Raw genomic sequence first — 18,968 nt, 5'->3', positions numbered from 1 at the left:
AGTAACTATATGGCGGAGTGAGAAAACGGAGTTAGATTCAAGATGGCAGAAGCTGAGCAAATTCAAGCCCTGGATAGTGTGCTCTATCAGGGCTAAATATTCTCACTCGTCAGCAGTTAGCTGCTCTTAAGCCAGACACTAGGAAAAGCCAGGCTGCTTCTGCCAATGTGTCACACAGCCCCCTCTGAAAAAAGCAAGCCAGTATTTTCCAGGATATAGCTCAGAAGCACCTTTCCTCCCCCACCACTAATTTGTAACCACACTACAAAATTCCACAGAATTGTAACTCATCCCCTTAAAGATTTCTGCCCCTTTCACTTGCTCCATCTCCTTCCTGCAATCATTCCACTAAAGGCAAGAAAGAGTTTGGGAGCCTGATCTAAAACTTGCCTTTTAGGAGTCTGGGTTTGCAGATTGAGGACAGTAATGGACACTGAGGTGCAAATTTCACATTACTGTGGGCCACCAGGCTTTGTGTAAGCCTCCCATGGAGATATGCACCTGAATTTCTTTTCACAGGCTTCAGCAAATTCAAGAATTCAGTTTTCAACTGAACTATAAGGAACGTACTACGGATACATGCCCTGACTGCAGCACATTTTCTCCTGATTTATTGACTGTGCATAAATACTACACTATAACTGTCATATTTAACCACAAAAAGAGAAAGCTGTACGCTCAGGAAAATAATTCAGGGCAACTCTGAGATTTTTCATCTGTCTTCCATGCATTTCAGAAAAAGAGGCCTATTAGCAAAGGGGCAGAGTCCAGCCAGCCTGATTTTCTCCCTGTCTCCGCCACGCACGTGTTAACCCTTTTCTATGCACGAAGCACAGAGTATCTTTCCTCTTTCTGCAAGATTTTTATGTGAGCACAGCTAACACTGCCCATGGTCCAAAGGTGAAAGCCAGATCACCACAGTCTGCGTAACAGCAGACACAGTTTAATTTCCATTTTGCTTTAAAGACCAATGAAAAGGGGATGAGGAAGTGATTGGTTGCCTAAGATGGTGGATCATTTTGCAATAATAGTAGATAAGCAAAATTCTCACAAAATGTCTCCGAGGAGACATAAAATGAATCCATGAAGCAGCACTTTGAACAGCAAATCAAGCTGGAACAAATTTTCAGACAGGCAAGGCTTTCAATATGAGAGGCGGTTTCAAAGTCCAAGAGTCTCTCCAAAGAAGAAACAACATTCAGAATAAAAGTTTGAAAAATATTCTGGCTACTGAAAAAGAAACTGAAACCTTCTTGGTAAATTTAGAAAACTGGAGAATTGAGTTACTCTAAACACGAAGATGAGAAAAAGAAATTAAAATCATGCATATACCTGCACATATGCAGGGAGGTACAAAACCGAAAGTGTGTGTTTCAGCTTAGCGCATCTTTGTGATCAAACAGCAAATAACAAATTAGTGGGGTGGATCTCCTAGCCCCAAGACCCTATTTTTCCCACCAAGTTCCCCCCACATAAAGATTTATCATCTCTCTCTTTTAAATTCTGGGAGACAGCAGAGCTTGTTCTGGAGGAGGAGAAAAAGAAAAAGGAGAGGAATTTCTGGCTGAGACAGGAGAGACTTGCACCAGGCAGTCACAGCCCCGGGAAGCGGGGGCTCATGGGCCAGGGATGCTCCGACCTGTCGGTGCATTTAAATTGACAGCCAGCCAAGAACTGCGTGAAATTCCCTGTTACTTCCTTTTACTGGTCTTATGCTAAGTGTTGCTAAGCTCTACCTGGGAACCAGGCCAAATCAGCTTGGGATCTTTGGATGAAAGGCATTATAAAAAAAAGTAAAATCCAGAGTATTACCCATGTGGAAAACAACAATATGAATTAAATGAATGTGCAAAGTAGCAGGATTTGGATTTTATTACATTCTACAACATAAAATGTAAAGACAGACTAAAAAATTGCCTCTTCTAAGGAAAGCTACAGCCTTCTGCCCGAGTTTCTGTGAGGAAGAGTCATGAATGCAGTATATTGTTACCAGAACTGACACCTGAAAACACACATTTTTAAATAGACTGGAACCAACAGAGACTGATTAGGAAAGTCATTTTCCTAGGCTAGGGTACACAGATTTGTGCCACTGAGTGAGAAGTTAACATTGCTTCATCAATTACCTATCAGCATTTATTTTATGACAAAATACTCGTGTGGGCTGGGGATCTGCTCTGAACTGACAGTATTCATCATAAAGGGAAAGCCATTCTTGCGTGTTTCATTTTTGGACACAGTTACGTTATTTTACCATACGTGTGGCTTGCCTGCAACAGAATTTCTCCCTTACAAAGTTCAAAGTACCTCCCACAGAGAAAGTTTATCTAACCCGACCATATACTCCACATCCTGCTTATGCCTGATCCAAAGCGGACCAGACCCTGCTGCAAGTCCCAGCCTTCCAATTTTGGCTCTGCAAGTCACTTTTCAGCCCTCAGCACCATTTCACTCCACCCAGCACACCCAGTGCCCCCACTGGCATGGCACCTTGTCTCTCAAATAAAAAAATAACAAAAAATTAGGGACAGTCTCCAAAATGTCAAGGGACACCACTCTGTGGAACATTAAGTCTGTGCTGAGAGCACCTAAAATCAAATTACTGGTCCCAAACTGGGAATCCAATGTATTATTTAGGGATTAATATTAACATAGGCAGCACCTCAAATACTGTGTTCAATTTTGGGTCCCTGGCCACGAGATAGATATTGAGGCACTAGAGAGCATCCAAAGAAGGGCAACGAAGCTGATGAAGGGTCTAGAGCACAAGTCTTATGAAAAGCAGCTGAGGAACTATGGGTTTTTAGCCTGAGAGGAGGAGGGTCAGAGGAGACCTTATTGCTCTCTACAGCGACCTGAAAGGAGGTTATAGTGAGGCGAGTGTCAGTCTCTTCTGCCTCAAATTGAACCAGGGGAGATTTAGATTAGGTATTATGAAAAATTTCTTCACCGAAATGGCTGTCAAGTACTGGAACAGGCTGCCCAGGGAAGTGGTTGAGTCACCATCCCTGGAGGTATTTAAAAGATGTGTAGATGTGGCACTTAGGGGCATGGTTTAGTAGTGGACTTGGCAGTGCCAGGTTAACATTTGAACTCCATGATCTGAAAGGTTTTTTCCAACCTAAACGATTCTGTGCTTTCCAACATCACCTTAACACATCATCATCTTACTGAACCTGAACACTTTCATGGCATCAATATGTTTACTCTATCATCATTTAGTTGTCAACCCCCCGCCCCAAAGCTACTACAGCAAAACTGTGCAATAAAAGCGTTGCATTTCACCGTAAGCATTTTTTGCAAAATATTCCCCCCCCCCCCCCCCCCAAGGAATCCAAATATTTCATCCTAATGACTATTCATCATTGAAGACAGTTACAGAAGCGGACAGAATTATCTACTCTGAGCACAAGCTTTGGTGCTATGTGAGCTCCTGCTGGCTCTGCCACAGGTCTTCACCAGCCTCTTCCATAGGTACCTGGCTTTCCTACCTTGGTTTTCCCAGCTGCACAAGGGATGGTTTTTGTTGTTTTTACTGTTTTTTCAAAACCACACAAAACTATGCCAAGTCGTCACTAAAGAGGCAAGAAAAATCAACCCTGCCCTGTAGTTCTTGCAAGCTAATTTCAGACATGATCTAATGAGTGGGTGGTAAGACGACAGCAAGGCGGGACAGGAGAGAAAGGCCTAAGCCGCACTCCTGAAGCTAGAAGGAACTCAGCAAAAAGCAAGTGCACAGGAGAATAAAACTAAGATCTTTCTTCAATATTTTTTTTTTAAGATAAATAATGAGGAAGGGGAAGCGAAGGCTCTTCTCCTGAGGTATCTGGTAGGCGTTTGGAAGAAACAAGGTTCCAGGAAGAGCTTAGACAGAGACACAATGTTGTCTTGCAAGACCAGCTCTCTGTGCAGTGGCATGAAAGGAGGAGACGGCAGGAGCAGACAGCACAGTACAACGGTGTTGCCAGCAGCACAGACCAGATGGGAAATCCAAAGAACTGAGACACAGCAGCAGGCAAGCAATAGGTGTGCAGTCTTGAAGAGTCAGCTCAAATGCAATGGAGTAAGAAAAAAGGACACAAGGCAGAAGAGCTGTGTGATTTTGCCAGACTGAGAAGGCAGCAAGGTGTCCCCTGCACATGCTCATGCCTGGATCTGAAGACATTTGCATCTGCCTCCCAAATGGAGTATTTATGCCAAATAGGAACATAGAAATTGTACATAAAAGTGTGCTCTTTTCCTCCTCTGTATCTAAAGATTTATACACTATATAAGATATTGTGCTTATTCTGGACCAAGTAGGAAAAAAAACCACCCCTCTGCCCTCCCTGGAGTTGCTATCTTTGTTCCTGTTTAATGCTGCTGGCCTTGCTCAGTGCGGACTGAATTACTGGACTTCCTGATCTCTCTCAGGTCCCAATTTCGTCACTTCCTTGCACTCACTCAATTTTTGTGTGTTACATTTGAAGGTTTGTTGGCAGCAAATGAGAACTTCAAATTCAGACAACTTCTGTTTACTTGCTGCGTGCTCTTACCTAGTTTTGGACATGAATACAACCTCAAACTGGAGAGGGTTACAGGAACAGTTTTCTTTCAGAAGTTTTTGGCAATTTCCAAGAGCTGAAAGCTAATTATTTTGGCACAAAGAGGCACCAAAGAATCCTTCAACTATGACATTCCTGTATAAGGTTTCCTCGACACTTTTGTCTGAGAGGAAAAAGAAAGAGAAGTAATAAAAAGCCCACATATATCTTTTTTGAGATAAAGAACAGCTTTGCTACAAGAAGAAATTAAATAGAGAAGAGCTCTTCAGGTTGAAGAAAAAAAGATGACTGCAGAGGGAAATTACAGCAGTCTATAAAATGCTGAATGGAGAAGGTAAATACAGAATAATTGTTCACTTTCTTTTGCAGTACAAAAGCTGAGGGGGCATCCAACAAAGTCATTAAGCAGCAGGTTTAAAACAAACACACCCAAAAGGAAGTACTGTTTCATACCGTCCATAATTGCATTGTGGCAGTCAGTGCCTCAGGAGGTTGTGGAGACTGAAAATGGATTTTAAAAGGCATTAAACAAATTCATGGGGGACAGTGTGATCAGCAGCAAATAAACACAGTAGCTTAGGTGAAACTTTTCGGGTTTTCAAACCCATACCCAGCTGATTTCCCAAAGCTGGGAGGAGGCGACACCAAGTCAAAATGATTCAGTATGTGGCCTTTTTCTTCATCGCTAAGCATCTGCCGCTGACTGTTCCTGGAAACAGCGTGGCAGTTCCTGTTGTTCAGTGTGGAGCTATGAAGCAGTGTGTTGCACATCAGTTACAAGCAGTAAACTAAACTGTTCTCTGCATTCTTCTGCTCGGCTCTTCTCCATCTTCCAGCAGGCTTCCTCTGAGAGCAAGAGATGCTTCTGGCAGAGCTTCAGGATCCAACCCTCCTCCTCCTCTCCTTCCTCCCCCCCATTCCTTTTCCCTAGAGCAACCACACTTGTAATTGTGCAGAGAGAGAACATTACATTAGCTATCAAAGTGCTAATCTCAGGTTAAAACAAGGAAAATGTTAATCCTATGTTTTGGTATTTAATTGTAGCCTCTGTATCTCATATTCAAAGGGTAGAAAATGCAGCTGTTCTCCATTCTTGGTCAAAAAGCTCCCCAGTCCCCAATAATAATTTGGTACTATCTACAAAAAAAGAAAGAAAAGGCAACAGAACAACTGCTCTCCATAGCCAAGTGAAAGTAACAATTTACCTCAGACAGCAAGGAAAAACAAACAAACAAAAAGAAAAACCAGAAACTCCACCCTGAAGTCACTCAGTTTCATTTTAAAAAATAGTAACTGCAATAAAAGATTTTATGTGCAACATTTACAAAAGACAAGAATTTCCAATTATGATCATGCCCAGTCTTTAAAAAAAAAAAGAAAAAAAAGGCTGTAGTAACGCCAATTCTCTTCCAAACAATTTCAGAACAGAGTCAGAAACATTTTCAAACTTCAATTATTCCCTATTCAGCTAAACCCATTGTGTTTGCAAGGAAAATCCAACTGAACTGGGAGTTTGTGCCAGCTATTTCCCATGTCACAACATGTTCATTCATCACCCCAACACTTCCCCAGCCTTGCACAAAGCACACACACTCTACAGCATCCCTGAGACAAGGAGAGGCAGCTTGTCCCTTACCTCCCAGCAGTCCTACCCTCTCCTGCTGCCCCCTTCCCTTGCCCTGCTGCAATCTCCCCTTTCCTCCCAGCACACCCCCCTCCTGCTCCTTCATTTTACCATCCAGCAGCCGGGCAGAAAAGAAAGAGGAGAAAGCAGCACAGTAGGAGGGAAGGAAAAGGATGTGGTGGGTGATGAGCGCTGGGCACAGACTTTACAGATATACAAAAAATGAAACAGGATTACAAATTCAAGGGGGAAGACCACAAAAGCCTAGTGATGGTCTAGCACAGTGGGAATCTGTGATGAGCAACTGATGACTCAAGGTTTCCATAGCACTTGTATTCTCAGCTTCAGAACACACTGAACAAAAAATCTTAAGGCAAGGGGTATACTTGCGGTAAGGCTGGGGGTCCTAAGTTGTTCTGCACCCCTGCTAACGTGACTGTCCTGGGAAGAGAGTCATTGATACTGGATTGTGCCCTTCAAGGGTTAGTATCTCGGTGCCAACACTTCGGAGTTTCCTACTAAGAGCTCACAGCCTCTTTGCCCTTCCCCAGGTGCTCAACACTCCTCAGTGCTCACACACATTAAGGAACACAGACAGGAGAAAAATGAAAATGGTAGGAGAACAGATTCACGGAAGCAAAACAAGTAAAAAACCACTTTGAAAAGTAACTGTGAAAAAAAAAGTGTAGATCAGAAGGAAAACAAGCCCAGAAAGAAGCATAGGTCTAACAAGGTTCCTGTGTTCTATAGGAAGAGCCTCAATTACAAAAAAATGCATAACTTAATAAACTGAAACCATATACTACCTTTTGATACACATAACAGGAGCTCACCTGAATCACATCCCAGGCAACCAGAATCAACTGATAAAACTAAAAAGATCATAGAAATAGAAACGAATTTTTTTTATTTAGAAATTAGTACCAAAGAGGGTATTCAGCCATTTGACTACTTTTCTTTTTTCTTCTAAATCTTAACAGTGTATTACATCTTAGTATATCAAGGCACAACACTTCAGAATGGTGGCAACAAAGGAAAAATTAGCCTCAGCCTTCCAAAGAGAATTTCAGTGAAATGCAGACATCTCAGTTAATGGGCTTTGACTGTGGGTATTTTAGCTCTAGGCAGTCTAGCCCGGTGCACTTTGAGCTTAATTCTCGGAGGTATCAATCACTTGAAACTCCAGATGAACTCAGTAAGATCAGCAGCTGATGCTAGTCAGTCAGGCCCAGCTGCCCTGAAATGGTTAATCGTAGGCATTAAAAAATGTGAATCCACCAACGTTTGGACAACCAGAGATTCATCTAGTATAAGCCTAAGAGGGCAGTAGGACCCTAAAGGCAAAGATACTGCCTGACATCACTGGCAGGGCAACAAACAACAAATAGACTTTTGTTCTGATAGTGATACCCAAACATATTTTTTCCCGTGTGCAGCGCTCCTGCGTGAAGAAGGGCTGTCCCTGGGCCTGAAGAGAGAGCAGGACAGCACCTGTAGCTACGTGGATTGCTGCTCCTACAGGGAATGCAGCCACAGCCGGTGCATTCCTTGCTAATTAAATGCAGTCCCCAGGCTGTCAGCCAATTACCCCTGCAACCCTCCCATAGCCACGTTTGCAAACCTCTGGTCAAATAAGGGGTATGTGGAAAGCTTGGAAGGTAAGTAAATGCAGTTTAAAGCCCTGCTGCATACCAGATACAACCATAATATTTTTCTTCCTCATTTACTATTTTAAAACAAAAGCAGCAAAGGGTATCTGTCATCAAGCTGGACTCGTATTTCCCCCTCTTGTGGAGCTGCAGCTCGCTTGCTTGCAGTCTCAGAAAGCTGTCCGGTGGACCCTCTGCCTCTGGGCTTCAGGACTGGCCCAGCCACAGCACCGCTGGCTACCAGGAGCTGGTGATGTGGCAAACAGGGAGGGTAGGGCTGCAGCAACGCCACAGAAAACTGCTGTAATTGCTGCAAGTATAACATGGAGGCTCTTGCAGTCAGTGCAATTTTTTGTCAAAGTAAAAAATGAGAATATTATCTTTTTCAAAGCCTTTCTTGAAACACTACAGAGAGCTGCCTGTGTGCAAACATTATACTCAGCTGCTCCTTTTCCCAGTAGATAGGCAAAAGAGTGCTATCTAATTTCATAGGCCTGGTCTACACTATGCCTTCTGTCTCAAAATGGAGCGTTTCCCCTAATATTATTAAAATAAAGCAAACCTATCTACAAAATGGGACTTTTTGCGGACAATGAACTTCAGGGGTTTGCTAACTGTTCTTTCCTACTGAGGTTTATTTTCTCATCATAGCCTAATCATTAGTTTTACAGAGGTACAGAATACACACAGCTCAGCAAGGCAGCTGGCAGTGGCCACATCCTGCCTCCTGCCAAAATCCACTTATGAGGATCTAAACAAGCTTGGTAAAAATCCTCATTTTGTGATTGCTCTCCAACCAAGAAAGCAGCCAGGAATGATTCTGTCACCACCAGGTCTTCCCACACACCCTGCTTTCATCTTAATTTTTATTCATAGGATCATGCATGTTTCCTATGACATGGGCTGGAAGTTGCTTCTGTTGCATTTCCAAAAGGCACTGGAGGATTTCAGCATCAGTCACTGTCTCACACAGGACATAAAACAAATTTTAACAGACGATAGTGGAAAAAATCCTGAACCAAGACCTAGCACAACAAATATACAGAGAAACTCAGTCCTCCCTCTGAAAACACTGTTGTTTATTGCTGCCAAGGTCAATGAAAACTATACGCAATCTGCTTTAGCAAACCCATCAGATTTACATATACCGATAGTCTGCATTGTTAGTTCTGAAGATATTTGATAAACAGTTAAAATTGGAAGTAGGCAGGCCTCAAAAACAGCAGCTGAACAAAAACTCAGTGGGCTTGAACAGCATCGAGGCCAACCTGCTGTTTCAACACCACATTCCCTTTCCTTTTCAGTCTTGGGAGGGAGAAACATGTCAATTTTCAGAGAAATCAGTGAAGAAAATACCAATTTCTGGCCTCAAAGGCCAGGGACTATTTGTTACTCCCTTAAGGGGACCCAAACTTTATCCAGTGGCTTAAGCCATCCCAGATGTCCACCCCAAAATCCTGCAGAGCAAGGAAAGAAGGTCCAGTTAAACCCAACTACTGCCAGACTAAAAACAGCTCTCCAGATGAGCCCAGATCTGGTTTAGCATCATAACAAAGTCAAACACTTCTACCTAACCATAGTTACAGGCTTGTCATGCAGTTCTAGTACTAATTAAATTATTAGTTTGTGTGAAAGTCAGGCCTTTTGTATCTCAGCAAAATTTAAAGTGGAGCATAAACAACCAGCAAGACTGAAAAACTGTGACACTTCCCTATTACTTGTGTACTTGCCAATATTTTGGTTTAGTGACAAATATTAATCCCAACTGTTAATAGTCCTCTAAACTAACTTACATCCAACATGCCTCACATGGTGTGTTTTATTCTCATTCACTGAGGGAGAAATCAAAGTCCAATCAGTAGGAGCCAAAAGCACTTCTGTCACTGAAAATCACCTTGACTGCTGTGTACCTCCTTTTCTTCACCAGTAGACATAATTTTGACTATTAGTTACAAGTTTGAGGGGTTTTGGAAAAATTTTACACTTCCTGCCTTTTTAATTTAAATTAGGTGACATTTGCAGTCTGGTCTTCAGCAACTTACACAGGGCAATTCAGGGAATATAAGGCAGAAATGAGAGCAGGACCTCTGTTTCCTTCCCTACAGTTGTGAGCTTTGACCACTTTTCAGTGCTGCCTCCCTTACTGAAATAGTAAAGTAAAAATGCAGGCAGTTCCAGTTTTCAGATTATATGATCCCAGCCTTCCTCTTTTGTTGTTGCTCATTCATCCTTTTTATGTAACTGTTGCCTTAGCTGTGAAAACCGTAAAGGTCAACTTGACACTAAACCGTATCCCTGGGAAGAGTTATCAAAGTTGTGGACAAAACATAAAAGGCTGCCACCTATTTTCTTGATTTTGGGGAGAAAGCATGTTGGTAACTTGTTCTGAACACAACTGTTCCAGAGAACTGCACTCTAAGTACTTCTGCAATGGAATTTACTCCCTAAGATTCTGTGTGCAATGGGGGGAAGCAGTAAATAAATGGCACAGTCTTGCTGATGACTGTATATAGGGCAGAAGTAAGATCAGATAGCAGATCTGTTGTTTTCAATGAAATCAGTGGTTCAGATTTTTATCTCACATTGCTATAATTTCAGTGGTATTAGTTTATTGACTTTTATGCTAATATAATCCACAGTATCCCAAATGTACACTGTTTCTCTTAGTCACAAATTTCTTGTGAGTGTAATAAGACTCCGGTGAATTTATCAGTATTACTACAAAAAGTACAAAGAAACTAACAATAAGAATACACCAAGTGCAGTATCTATGTTGTCTGCACCGAACTGTGCTGTTAGCATTGTACTGGGGAAAGGAGCAACCCAAAGGCTGCAATAGGCCAGAAGTTTTACGAGGATCCGTGCTTCACGTACGCTGGAAACACCTTTCCCATCAAAATCCCACTTTTACTATAATTAAATGCTTCAAGCAATCAGTAATTTTGTCAAAATTTCATTTTAAGGGGAAAGGAAAAATTCTGAGAGCATCTGGTGTCTTGTTTCAATGTCTTCCCTTCAAAATAATTTTACTCTGTCATGTAGCATGGTGCCTATAAATACGGTGTATACCATACTCTAGTGCAATATATTCTAAATTAAAACAGACATTTCAATCTATCCATCATGCCTTTATTTTCTGAATGCTGCAATTTTACCCTAAATAACAAATTAAACTTCACAAAACCAGTGAAAAAGATCTTTCCTTCCAGCATTCATCATGGACTTTCCTGGTTTTTTCCATTCCTCTCTGGAGCAAGGTGGGTGCAGTCCTGCAAGGAGAACATGGCAGGAAGGCTGCTTTGGGGGCTCACTATCCATGAAGAGATTTGCAGCTCAGGCTCACGTCACCTCGCTCTCCCCACGCTCGCTCCCGAGCTGGCGCGCTGGTGTCTTGCTGGGCTGCACTCATCGGGCAGAGCTGAGGAGGAGGTGAAAAGCAGCATGTGGAAATGCAGTGGGAAGCCGAAGCAGGCCGTGCCGATTGCAGCGGGAGAGCTTGCGACGGCCGCAGCATTGCGATGGCACAGCGGGCAGTTCCCACAGCAACCCGCTGCTCCCTGGCTCCTCTGCACAGGCAGCGCTGAGCTGGCAGAGCCTTGCTCTGAGCATGTCAGACAGTTTTGAAAGAAAGGTTACAAACTTCAAACAGACAGAGATTATGCTCCAGCAGGGCTGTAGCTAGGTATAATTCAGCGAACCTCTGCCACCCCCCACAAAAGACCCACCACCGCTGAGCTGAGCCATCCCGTCGGCTGCACTCAGGCTGCGTAGGCACTGCAGGTCTGCCACTGAACCCCAGGTTACACAGCATTCTCCTGCCAGTCCCAGAGGACGTGTGGGAGCTATCCTTGTCCCCTCTGACATTTTCCTGAGTTTCAAAAGGGTGGTTCGTCTGATAGTTGGTCATCACACTGAAAAAAAGGAAATTAATTTTAAATAAATTTCGTAATGTTTGCATTTCAGAATAAATGTAAATTTGCACCAGAACAAAAAGCAATGTGGAATAAGGCTTTCAAATGTGTTGGTACAAGCTTGCACATGAGGCAGTCACAGATGATTGATATGATGACTGATACTATAATTTAGCTTTTTATGCAGTTTAAATGAGCATTCAATTCTGTACCCTTTAATCACAAAGTGGCATTTCATCTCATGAGTAGCCAGCTGTAGTTCGATAAAAGAAAGGCTACCCAACAGGAATAGGCAAAGTAGGCTGAGGCCTCAAAAAAAACCCAGATCAAAAACGTTATTTGAAAAATGAAATATTAATATGGGCAAGGCTTCCAACTAAATGTTTCCTTTGGTATTTGCTCAAGTGAATGTTATACCTCTAGTGGCAGTAGAAGTGAATTACTTAGCATAATGGCTATGGAAAATTCAGACTACAGTTAAATAGTTTCTACATCTTGGATATAGGTATGTACATACAAAAATGTATGTCATTTTTGAAAAATGAAATCTTAAATCCCCATGTTGGTAATTCACCTTCTCAGAGCCTGAAAGTCGAGCAAGAGACATAAGCAGGCCTTTCCAAGTTAAATACTGTAATTTGTCCAAATAAAATGACAGAATGCAGGCTCACACCCAGTATTCGGATGCGGCCATGGCTTCTGCTGAAGTTACCAGATATGTCCATTACCTCAAAGGAAAGTTTGTTATAAAAATGCTAATGCACAACTCGTCCCTGCAGGCACAGGGGAAGGCAAACTGCATGCTACAGCTGCAGAGGAGACACACTGCTCTGGAGAGGGAGGCACATGGCAAGACTGGTTTAGGCTGCGACAGTTGCGGAGTCTGTCTGTGGACAAGTATCTCCTCCCAAATCCAGCTGTGTTGACAGCAGAGTCCTCCCCCAGTGTGCCCAGAGGCTGCTGAGCATTGCCCTGCAATAGGTTACCACCCCTCTGATCTGGATTTACTTGTTTGAACACTCCCTAACCTATTTCATTGAAAATCAGCTGGGCCAGCAAACTCTTATTACTTAAAATGTTAGGCCAGGGTTGCAGACACGTTTTCTTCCCTGCAAAGCAAGCTCCAGCTATTTCTATTCCCCCGATCTTTAGCTACACTTCGGCTCTGCACCCCCCACCCCATTGGTCTATGCACTATTTTATCTATTTTTATAAACCAAATTTGTTGGGGTTTGGGTTTTTTTAAGTTGGATTCCCCCATGCGTCTGATTCACTTAACTAAATGTTATGGTCTGTGCCAACCAACAACAGAGGAGATGGCATGGGGCTGGAAAAAATGGCCAGGAGGTCCCTGTATCACATTTGTCTTCAGGATAGAGGTCTGCAGGAATCCATGGTCTGATACTTCCTAATCCCCCTCTGAATTTGGCTTTTGGTAAACTACATGACTCGAGACATTTTACAGTCATCTCATCAACGATCTCAATCTCTTGTTAATGTCATACTCTCCAGATCCACCAGACTCAGTAGGATCTCTACAATCAAAGTTTTTTTTTTTTAGTCTGGGCCTTCATTTAAGTAATTCGGGATGTGGCTGTTGCCAAGTTGTACCGTCCCATACACAGTTCAGAATATGCCCAAGGCATGTTGCTTCTAATGCCTTGAGTCAAAGGTCACATAATACCAGATGGAGAAATAAACTCTAACCTCTAATTTGAGTGTGTGCAACTCAAGCGCAAGTAGGATCTGTGCTGACAGTGTCCTCTTCAAGTCAGTGCACGTATATTATCTGCACTGTAAACTTCTCAGTCGTTGGTGGCAGCAAAGCCCAAATCCAGACGTTTTTTGAATTTCCAGGTCAGAGATCAACTCCAGCGTGCTCACCTCCCAGATCTCTATTCTGCAGTGTGTCTGCAACATACCAAAGGCTGCACGAACTAAGCATGAGACCATCTGCTTAGCAGCAACAACAGCTTCTTGGTTTTGACTCCCAGCCTTTTTAAATCCCTTGTCTTTGTCCTGCTGACCATTATAAGGAACGAGTTCAGCAGGAAGGACAAGTGGTTTCCAGAGTAATTCCCAGAAGAACTCCATGAGGGAGCCTGGAGCACGCCTTGGTGCCATGCTCAAGAAACAGAGCGTGCAATGTGGAGGGCCCTTCAGAGAGGGCCAGGATCAGAAAGAGAAGGACAAATGGTGCTTGTGGTCAGCTTTTAAAGACAAATCTAAATATCAGGGCAGGTATTTGCTAACACGATAGCAAAGCCATCAGTGAGGCTGCCCTGCCTCCCTCTGTACAGCTGCACAAAGACTTAATACATTGCACACGTAGAATGCTTGAGCAGCAGAGGTGCAAAATGGATTGTATTAAGTGAAGCTTTTAATAAGATTTTGATAACAGTGATTTTTATGTTAATCTCTAAAGAATTTGCTTTTGTAACATTTAACTGATAAGCATATAATCTAGTTTTAATTTAATCTCTGCAGGTGTTTCCCAATAGTAAATGTTAAAATTTTATTGCTTCCTTAGGCAGTAATAATAGGGAAAAATCTGTAAGGTTCCTAGCGTCCATTTGTATGCAGATAGCATCATATTTTATAATGGCTGTAAATCTGACAGGATAGCCTCTTACTTTTGAGATGACATTATAAATACGTGTCAACACTGAAGTAAACATTCAGAAGGAAAATGAAATAGAGATGTTATTAGAGGTCTAATGAAACAACCATAACTGCTTATTTATAAGAGATGTATATGCACATCCTTGAAAGAAGTAGAGCCCATGCTGGGTTTGCAGGTTTCCGATGAGCAGGACAATGGAGATTCTCAGCAGGGTCCTACAGACGATGCAGAAATAGATCCTACACTTCATAAAGACGATGACTGTCGATAAAACTCTAAATGTTTGCTCCCTCTGAGGTTTCTAAATGATTATAAATACCATGGTATGTCTAAGACTCAATTATGGCTTCTTTCATACAGCTTCACAGAGCAAAGCACAGGTCAGGAACTCCCACACGAAGAACCATGCGACACCCAGTACAAGGAACTGAACGCTGATACCTGTCTGAAGTATAAAGCATACTTTGGGCAAAATTCACTCAGCACAAGGCCCGAGAGGGACTTGAATGATCACTTAGATCTTACATCGGCCTTATTCTCAAGAATGAGCATGCATGAAACCTGCCCTTGTTTTACATTCAGTGTTTTAAAGACAGCTACAATTTAGGCTGTATTTTCGCCAAATCATTTTATCTGTTCTGCAGCAAATATGTCACTCTGGCATGCTGTGCTCACCGTGTCCATAGGTACATCTCAGGGACCCATCAGCACGGGCAGAGAGATAAGCTAAAGGACTTCTAAGGTGGAACTGGCTTGCCTCCAGCCATTGTGGAACATGGGCAGAGAGAGCTTTGAGCTGTCTTTACTCTCCTGTATAGGCATGCCCTGAAAGGGATTACACTTTAACAGAGGTCTAGGTATTTCCTCAACAGTGCTTAGATATGTGGCTCCCAAGGTCCACATTATTAGTCATAAAAACAAAGTCTAACCTCTGACACAAAAAACTGCATGCTAGTACATTTAAGTCCCTAGTGACACAAAATGGGAATACAGCATGCTGCCATTTGCACGGGGGGAGGAATCTGAAAAGCTGCCATATAAGCAAGCAAAAAAAACCCCAACCAAACCTTACCGGTGAATTAAAGTTACTAGAACAGCTTGGACTATTTAGGCTGGGCAATTCTTGCTTCTGTTACAAGTCAGAATATGTATGCTGCTTTAAGGTGGCAGTTTGAAAGCAGTATTTTGTTTCTTTTGATAGTCTCTTCAAGTGAAAAAAAGATCTTTTATTATGAGGGTTTTATAAATAGGTATTAATTAGAAAGAAAACTCAGTTTTCTACAGAAAGACAAGACAAAAACAACACAACACGGGCGTGAATAGAAATGCAGATACCTCACTTCATTTCCTGCGTTACTTCAAAGTCAAAGAGGATCTGCCATGTTGTGCCATGGAGAAGGCAACCGTCAAGAAAAACAAAATATCATAATAAGAGTATTGCCTATTAAGGATTAAATGCATTAAGAGCTATAGGTTAGATTCAGATATATAAAATGTTTAGGTCTCTCCTGTCTGCACACTAGTTCTTTTCCTGTCAGAGTTTGTAAAAATACAATTTATTTTGTGTATAAAGAATCTGAGGATTCTTTAAAGGAGGCCCCCTCATAAAGTGTTTGCAGTCAGCCTCTCCAGCTGCACAACTATCACACATGTGCCAATGTTACAGGCACACTGGGCTAGTGGTGACCACAGAACCCAAGTGCTGTACCCTCTGTACCTAAACACTACACAATCTCCTTAAGCCATGGCAGACAAAGTGGAACTTTTTGCTAATCAGGTGTGAAAATTACAGGAATCAGGCATAATGCTGTGTTTCTCACAACTTAAGAAAGTCTCCTCCATGATAAATGAGTTGAGAATCTCCCATATGAAGTATTTAAACAGATGGATAATCACCACAGCAACCAAAACCGACATAGTCATTCAGGAGCATTCTGTATCTACAGACTCCAGTCTCACGTTTCATGCTGCAAGGAGGCAGTATTTGATGTAACCGAAGACTAACCAATGCTTTTACGTAGCTTGCAGTGGTTTCTAAGGTAGGTAAAAAAGCAGAGGACCAAACATTAGCTACAGGAACAGAACTTTTTTACACCTCAGGTCCTACTTAAAGTGACCTCACAAACTTGTCACAGATTCTCTACTGCATCGTCTATTTCTACTCCTTAGCATCTGTATTTCAGATTTCTTCATCCACATTTTCTCCTCCCGTCTTTTCTCTGCTCTAACAGCATCATAACAAGGACTGCAACCTCAATCTGCCTCTGATCCTAGAAATCATTAATTATTTGGGCGAAATAAAGTAGCCCAACCAGGAGAAAGCAAAAGAAACAATAACCTAATGATAAAGGAGAAAACTTCCCACAGATCTGAGATACTACTAGTTACTGCCACCCATGGCAGTAGTCTCCATCTCCCACGTTGCAGATGAGCAGTCTACCCACAGTACACGGCATGTGGACACACTCATACACATCCTCTCAACGATTTTTTTCATCCACCTAAAGCACCGAGCCTTGCTGGCATGGCAGTGAGAAGAGCAGTAGGTCTGTGCCAGGCCAGGCTTTGGGCATGCCCCAAAACCAAAAATCTCGGCACCAGTGAGTTTATCAAGCAGCTCTGTAATATTTTCACATACGTCAGTGCTGGTTAAATAGTGATGGCATATATGTAACTTTAGTAGTGTCTGGGATGGGGCATAAATCTCTCTCAAGGGCACATTATTGCACAATTGTCAGTGATGTGGGGTTTGTGCTCTCTGAAGCATCAGGCACTAGCAACAAGAACAGAAGAACACTGACTCCTACTTGTATGCACACAAACTTTAACATTTAATTGGAGTTAACACAGGGCTTTTAAAATAACAAAATAACCTAAAACCAAGCTTCAGCAATAGGTAAGAGGAGACTGGCATGATTTCTGATTTTCAACAGGTGGCCAGTGGATGCAAACATTATTAAATGTGTGATAGATAAACCAAAGTTGAATCCTGGTAAATTTATAAAGGGAGACCTAAAACTTGTTTTCAGAGATTCTGAACTTTCTTTGTAAATGAGCTGGGTGAATTGGAAACCATCAGCTTAGCTAATTAACGTGCTTCTAAGTCTAGCCATTTTAAATTATGTTTTTTCTAATTTGATCATTCTGTTTATACAAATTTGAGTATCTCTGAAGCATGTTTATGTCTGCTGCTTCTCCTGAGACAGGTTTGCAAAATCAGCAACACCCTGCATTTGATTAATACTCAGTAAAAACAATAATCTTCTGAATGTATCCTGAAGGCTGATGTCTGATAAGTCTGTTTAAAACCAAGAATTCCAGTTTATTTATAAACATGTTAAACCCCATAAGCTGATTGACACTTGTCAAGAAACAAAATATTTTGCCAGTTTTCACTGCATGCATCTGCAGAAATTCTGACAAGATTGTTATTTCTATATATAACAATTTAACTGTAATATTATGTGATTTGTGGCTGTAAGACTGAAACTTAATAAACTATTAGCAACTACTAGATCTGCAGAAGTTTTTTTTCCTGATCTACTATCAGGAAAAAGGTGAGCACTAACACATCTTGGCTAAAGTGCAAAATGGATATTTTTTTTATTATTTAACATCTTACATTATTTTAAACAGACAAAATACATTACTTCCTGTCCTGGATTGTTTCATTATTTGTTTCACGATGTTATTGTGAAATACTAATGGCTGTTGTGTTTATTTCACCACTGAAGTGTGTTCATTTCACTGGTGGGTAAAGCCTGGTAAAGGGTCAAAGATTTTGCAATCCTGCTGACTGGATGGCTTAATATAAACCTTAATTATTCACCCAACATACAACAAAAGTATTTTGCTGCATTAATAATCGGAAAGTTGCAGATGATCTTAGGTGACCATTACGCTGCTGCGTGTTTTTTAGATTATACAGGGCTTAAAAGCCCAAGCGAGGAAAAAGCCCAGCTCAAGGTGACAGGGGATATGCATAAAATGGGCTGAAGCCCAGTTTAACAAAAACACACCAGTAAGAAGACTATAGAAGAAAGGTAACAGAAAGAGGAACAGTTTAGAGACAACATGCCCCATTTAAGCTGTTCTGCTGTACGATTAGAGCATCACAAACACACGTCCCCCTTGTTTTATCCTGCGCTGAGGCTGACCCCCGCCGGGGGACGGGCAAGGGGCCGGGGAGCCCGCAGGCCAGGACCCACGGCAGCCCCACGGCCAGCGAGAGCGAAGAGCGGCCGGGAACCCTGACGGAAGGGGCCAGCCCTCAGAAACCACTGGATGAGGGAAATTATTCCTAAAAGACACCGTCCCGCGCGACAGGCGCGCCGGGCCGGTTGCAGACCCCCCCACTTCCCGCCGCGGGGCCTCCCCTCGCTCTGCGGCCGGGGCAGCGCAGCGCAGCCCAGCCCGGCTGCTCACCCCTTCCCCGCGGCGCCGGGGCTCCCCGGAACGGCGGCGTGGCACGGCCCCAGACCGTGCTACCGGTTGGGGATGGAAGCAGCCGAGAAACGAGGCCCCCGCCGCCAAGGGCAGTACCAGGCCCTGAGCGCCGCCCGCCCAGGCTGGCATGGCGGCGGCAGGGAGGGGGCAGTGACGGTGGCGGGCGAGGGG

The 18,968-nt window shown here is 42.7% G+C and overlaps 1 long non-coding RNA gene across 1 annotated transcript; it reads right to left on the bottom strand.

Moving 5' to 3' along the window:
- Positions 1-10,930: 10,930 nt before the first annotated feature.
- On the bottom strand, positions 10,931-18,953 carry LOC106112185 (uncharacterized). Its single transcript, XR_008749714.1, has 2 exons — positions 18,777-18,953; positions 10,931-11,728 (listed from the first exon to the last, which is right to left on the bottom strand). It is a non-coding gene; the product is annotated as an uncharacterized LOC106112185 (long non-coding RNA).
- Between the last annotated feature and the right edge of the window lie 15 nt (positions 18,954-18,968).

Source organism: Falco peregrinus, chromosome 13, assembly GCF_023634155.1.
Source record: "Falco peregrinus isolate bFalPer1 chromosome 13, bFalPer1.pri, whole genome shotgun sequence".
NCBI lineage: Eukaryota > Metazoa > Chordata > Aves > Falconiformes > Falconidae > Falco > Falco peregrinus.
The sequence above is the reverse complement of the archived record's forward strand: the minus strand, read 5'-3'. Positions and strand labels throughout refer to the sequence as shown.